The following is a 6,704-nucleotide window of genomic DNA, read 5'->3' as shown; positions in this document are numbered from 1 at the left end:
CTCAACGTCAGAAGTCTTCTTCCAAAGATAAGTGAACTACGATATTTATGTCAAGAATCTAAAGTGGCGTTGTTTAGTTGCAGCGAAACATGGCTTGATGATTCAATATTGGATGCAGAGATTCATATTGACAATTATTGTTTGTTCAGAAGAGATCGAAATCGGAAAGGAGGTGGTGTATGTGCATATGTAAGGTCAGATTTGGTGTGTAATGAGAGAAGTGATTTTATAAACTCTACAGTGGAGGCGATTTGGCTTGAAGTTTTGTTGCCAAAGAGTAAACCGATTTTGGTTGGTATTTGTTATCGTCCTCAGGATCAAAGTTATTTTTATGAGAGTCTGGATGAGGTCTTAAATAGGTCTAATTATGTTTTAGGTCAAGAATTGCTTATTCTGGGCGATTTAAATACAGATATGTTGAAGAAAGATTCATCAGTGTTTAAGCAGTTCAGTTCATTTTGTAAATCATATGCATTGAATCAAATTATCAGTGACCCAACCAGAATTACTTCTAAAAGCAGTACAATTATTGATGTTATATTGGTTTCAGACATTTCTAGGATATGTGAAAGTGGTGTTTTGGAGCTTGGTTTAAGTGATCACAATATGGTATATGTTTTTAGGAAATTAAAGAGAGAGGCTGTAAGTCATCATAATACATTAAAAATTAGATCACTTAAAAGATACAGTCCACAATTTTTTGTTGATGAACTTAGCAAGGCTAATTGGAAAGAAGTGATGCAGTTTGATGATGTGGATACAGTTTGGGACAGGTTTAAAAAGAGATTTGTGCAAGTTTTGAATAAAGTTGCACCTTGCAAAGAAATAAGAATCAAGCAAAGAACAGAACCCTGGATGACAGTATTTTAAAAGATATCAAGGAACGTAATAATAGCTTAAAATTATTTTAAAAAGTTGGAAATAAAGATAATTGTAACAAATTTAAACGTAAAAGAAATGAGATAAGATGCAAGATTTAAAAGGCCAAAAAAATGTTTTTGATGAATGAAATCAGTGAAGCTAAACAAGACTCTAAAAAACTATGGCGAATCTTGAGTGGTTTAGGCTATCGGCAAAAGGTTAAAAGTAAAGATTCAAAAATCAGTCTCAAACTTAATGGTCAATTGATGACAGATCAGAAAAAGGTAGTGAATTGTTTAAATGAGTTTTTTACTACGGTGGGCGAAAATTTAGTAAAAGAGCTTCCAGCTAAATCAGATTTGTATGATGATAATTTGGTTAAAGAATATTATGATAATTGTGGTGTTGCCTTAGGAGGTTTTTCATTTAACAAAGTAAAAGAGGTGACAGTTTATAAGAAACTAAGTGAATTGAAGTGCAATAAAGCCACAGGGTTAGATAATATTCCGGCTAAGTTTATTAAAGACGCTGCTAATTTTATAATTCCTATGGTTACTCACATTTTAAATCTCTCTATCTGCCAGAATAAGGTACCGGCTGAATTTAAACAAGCTAAAAATGTTCCCCTTTTCAAAAAAGGGAGTAGGCTAGAGTGTAATAATTATAGGCCACTTATTGTCAATCCTGTTTTTGTTATCTAAAATTTTTGAAAAAAATATTATTTGACCAAATTGAAGAATATTTTTCAAATTTTAGTATTTTATATGAATTTCAGTCTGGTTTTAGAAGGTTGCATTCCACAGAGTCAACTATTCTGTATTTGACGGATTATATAAAGAAAGGAATTGATAGAGGTAAATTAAGTGGGATGGTACTGCTCGATTTACGAAAAGCCTTCGACACAGTTGACCATAGTATTCTGTTGCTGAAATTAAATGCTACGGGTTTTGACTCTAATTCATGTAAATGGATCAAATCCTATCTTACGAACAGGTGTCAAATGGTCGATGTAAATGGAGTGTGCTCAGATTTTTTGCCGATCTCTAGTGGAGTACCGCAAGGTAGTGTATTAGGCCCCTTACTTTTTTTAATTTATATAAATGATTTAAAGATGGCCTGTTCTAGCCACTTATCATTATATGCGGATGATGCCATAATAATAGTTACTGATGAAAATGATGAAAATAAAGAAACAATAGAAAACAAGTTAAGTAGAGAAATTGTAGAAGTGTCTAATTGGTGTTTTCAAAATAAGCTATTTTTGCACTTAGGGAAAACTGAGGTTATTTTATTCGGTTCTGCTGCAAAGTTGAAGAAATGTCCCAACTCAGAAATAAGGGTGGGAGATGAGTATTTTACTTTTAAACAAGAAGTGAAATTTTTGGGATGTATTCTTGACAACAAAATGACTGGTGATAGCATGGCAGCTGTAGCTTTATCGAAAATAAATAATCAAATAAAATTTTTAGCAAGACAGGCTGCTTATTTAGATAAACAAACAATGACAATGTTAGCTGGTGCATTAGTGCAACCTCATTTCGACTATGCAGTAACTTTTTGGTACAGTGGCTCTAAAAAACATGTTAAAAATAAATTACAGACTGCTCAGAACAGGTTGTGCAGAATCGTTCTGGGGTTGCATCCTCGTATGCATTTTAACAATAACCATTTCAGGGAATTGGGTATTTTAAAAGTGGATAAAAGAGTAATGTTTATTAAAATTATGATGGTGTACAAAATAATTCAGAGAACTGTTCCTAAATACTTGTATGACTATTATGTTTTTGTGAGAGATGTACATCGTATTTCTACAAGGGCAAGGATAAATAATATATATCTGTACCGGTTTAAAAGTGTAGGTTGGGAAAAATTCGTTTTTGTACTCCAGTGCAGTTGCTTGGAACGAATTGCCTGATCATATAAAACAATTACAGGAGGCATGGCCCTTTAGAAGAGAAGTAAAAAAATGGCTTTCCAATTAGGATGCCGTAAGAATTTGTAAAGTGTGAGTTGCTTGTTATTTGATTTTATTCCCATTTGAACTGTTCGTTTCATTTTATGCAGGTAGAGGACCACAATGGAAATAAGCCTGTGGCCAGGGGACTGTGTCTGCCAGCTGTATTAGTTCCGGGAACCAAGCTTGGTTCTCCCAGTACGGGGCTATGAGGAGCACTGTGTGGCGCGCTTCCCTGACTCTCTTGATGACCTGAGGCAGCAGAGAGACAGGGGGGAAGGCATATAGCGGGCCGCTGGGCCAGGTCTGGGCCAGCGCGTCCTTGTTCTTCGTAAAGAACTCTGGGCAGTGAGCGTTGTCTATTGACGCAAAGAGGTCGACTTTCGCTTTGCCAAACGGCGCCACAGTGACTGGACTGTTTGGGGGTGTAGAGACCACTCCCCAGGGGGATAGTTGTCCCTGGACAGTCTGTCGGGACCCTCGTTCAGGTGGCCAGGCACATGCGCGGCTCTCAGCGAGCGCAGAGAGTGCTGAGCCCACACGAGGAGGCGTTCCGCCAGGGTGCAGAGCGTCTTTGATCTGACACCGCCCTGGCGATTCACATAGGCCACTACCGATGTATTGTCTGTTCGGACTAGAACATGGAACATGAACATAGAACATGGAGAACATGGTGACCTAGGAGAAATGGGAGGAAGTGCTTGAGCGCTTTCTCGACCGCGAGCATCTCTAGACAGTTTATGTGTAGGAGATTCTCCTGGTCTGACCAGCGGCCATAGACCGGTCTGCCTTCGAAGAGCGCTCCCCAACCTTGGTTGGAAGCGTCTGTCGAGACAACTTTCCAGTGTGAGATCACTCCCATAGTCACTCCTGTGTGATACCATTTGGCTACCTGGCTACCAGCCAGGGCTGCAGGGCTGAAATGCAACCCTGATTCACTCTGACTCGCGAGCCACCGGCCGCCCAGGCACGCGCGCTTTCAGCCAGCATTGAAGCGGGCGCATGCGCAATAAGCCCAACTGGAGCGCCAGCTGAAGCCATATGCCCCAGGATACGCTGGAATGTCCTCAGCGGAACCTGGCTGCCTACTTGGAAGGATGCGGCGAGGTGACGGATGCGGCGCGCGCGCTGCTCCGACAATCTGGCCGTCATAGCCACCGAGTCCAGTTCTATTCCAAGAAAGGAAATTGACTGACGGGGCGATAACGAGCTCTTGGTCCAGTTGACCGAGAGACCCAGACCTTCCAGATGGCTGAGAAGCGCTGTTCTGTGAGACACAAGCTCTGTCTCTGACTGCGCTAGAACAAGCCAGATAGTTCAGTATTCGCATGCCCTATCCATGCACTTCGTAAATGTACGGGGTGCCAAAGACAGGCCGAACGGCAGGACTGTGTATTGATATGCTCGACCGTCGAAGGCGAATCTCAAGAATGGCCTGTGACGGGGAGTTATCTGGATCTGAAAGTACGCGTCCTTCAGATCGAGAGAGATAAACCAGTCTCCTGGGCGAATCTGCGCGAGGATTTGTCTGGTTGTGATCATTTTGAACGACCATCTCATGAGGGCTTTGTTCAAATGTCTCAGATCTAAAATAGGTCTTAGTGCTCTGTCCTTCTTGGGTATGAGGAAGTAACGGCTGTAAAAGCCCGACTTGCTCAGAGAAGGATGAATCTGTTCTATAGCCCCTTTGCGCAGCAGCTTCGCTATTTCTGCTTGAAGCAAGTGCGCTGCTTCCGAACTCACTTTCGTCTCCGTCTGCGCTAGAAAGCGCGGGGGGTGACGAGCGAATTGAAGCGAATAGCCGTGATTTATAGTATTCAGCACCCATTCTAACGCGCCCTGAATAGCTTCCCATGCTTTTGCACGCATAGCTAGGGGTCGAATGGTCTCTAGGTTCAGATCGCCACGCTGCGCGGGATGGGGAACCTGTATCAGAGAGGATGGAGCGGCGCACGCGCCGCTGGTGCTCGAACACGGGGGCTGGTAAACAGTGCTGACTGGCTGTACAGCGTATAATGGCTCGATCCTCATGGATGGAGCGTGTTTTACTGCTGAGCACCCTTGGCGCGAGAGCGACGTGGGGTTTATCGTGTCTGAAAGTGGGTGCGCGTGCTCGTGAGCAGTCGCAGAGTTTACACTTATAACACGGCCAGTGTTTGGGAGCTTTAGAAGGTCTGTAACCCGAGGTAACTGAATGGCAGAGTGAGCAGCGGGTAGGTGTGAGTACAGAGTTGTGGGCACATTTACTACACTTAATACTCGAGCGGCGTGTGTCCGCTTTATGAGAGTGCGCCCTGAGCGCGTTACCATTGGGGGACTGTGCTTGTGTGTAGTGGTGAGCACATGGGAGTGGGCACATTTTCTACACTTATGACACCTTCAGCCAGAGCCGGAAAACCTGATTTTATACTCTTTCTGAGATTTATGTGGGCCGCCGTAAAAACGGCGTTTGTGTGCAGGCGAGCGAGTAATGTTACCTGCTCGTTGGCTGCGGTGTGAGCTGCTGCAGTAGTCTGATATAAGGGGACTGACAGAGCTGGGCGTTTTGATGGCGGTCCGGCCGCGGCGGGATTCAACCATCTTTTCCTCCTTACAGGTGCTAGGAGGACTTCGCGGGCTCAGGCTTCAATGCTATCTTAGGCCGCGGACCCGGGGGGCGGCGGTCTGTGACGGCTGGTTGAGCGTGACTTAGGGCGGCCGCCCTGATGTCGCTGCGAAGTAGGAGGCCGAGACGGGCGCTGTGTAGAGCTGCGTGCAGGAGGCTGGGTTTGTGAGCGGCCTGCAGCTGGGCTCGAGCGGTGGGGCAGGAAGAGGTTCATGGCCTGCGACGCCTTTTGCACTTCAGAGGAGCGATCCACAATTCCGCTGACCGCAGGGCCGGAGAGGCCAGGGGACGAGAGCGGGGCATTAAGGAACACAGTGCGATCTGACTCACTCATATCCGCCAGCGTTAACCACAGATGTCTGTCGATGACGGTGAGCGCGGCAGATCCGTTAAGGCAGTGTGATCCGAGCCCTTCTCGTCCAGCTCGCGGAGGATGTCGGCTTGTAGGATCTGAAGCACAGCCATCGAGTGCAGGGCGGAAGCAGCTTGGCCGGAGGCGGCAAAAGCGCGGCCGGCGAGAGCTGAGGTGGTCCTGCAGGCTTTGGACGGCAGGACAGACTTTGAGCGCCATCTGGCGGATGGCGGGCAAAGGTGCGTTGCCACAGCTTCCTCTACGGAGGGAATGTTAGCATATCCCTTCTCCGCGGCCCCGTCCACCTGGGAGAGAGCCGAAGAGACTGAAGAGCGTAGTCTAGCGGAGAAGGGAGCGTTCCACGACTTCGACAGTTCCGCGTGAAGTTCAGGCAGAAAGGGTGCTGACCTAGAGGCTGGCGCTTGGCGGCGGCTAGGCAGAAAACACCCGTCGAGTCGATTAGGTGCAGGCTCCTTCGGTGGGGACCAGTCAAGTCCCAGTCGGTCGACCGCTTTGGTGAGGAGGCGGAGAAGTTCCGCGTCGACACTGGCGCGGGACCGGCTAGACTCCTGAGTAGAGGAGGCGGAGCGGTGAGAGCCCGACCACTCCTCGCTGTCTGAAGCAAGCAGAGAGCAGCTGTCGTTGACGGCGGCGTCATCTGCTTTATCCCCTGAGGCGACGGCAGTGCAGGCAAAGGCCGGCCGCTGCGCGTCGGGGAAGGGCGGGGGAGAAGGAGAGAGCGAGGCTTGTGGGAGGGGCTCCGGCGAGCGCTCAGCTGTAACATCCGGATGCTACATCCCTCAGCCCTTCCCCGAGACAGGAGGCCTTTGAGAGCGGCGTTTCTTCTTACGCGGCCCGGAAGAGGCAGCCGAAGAAGGGGGAGGATCGTCAAACATGGCGAGTCGAGCCCGCAGGGTCGACATCGGCATCTC

The sequence above is a fragment of the Squalius cephalus genome (genome assembly GCF_949319135.1).
Source record: "Squalius cephalus genome assembly, chromosome: 4".
NCBI lineage: Eukaryota > Metazoa > Chordata > Actinopteri > Cypriniformes > Leuciscidae > Squalius > Squalius cephalus.
Note: the sequence above shows the minus strand (reverse complement) of the source record.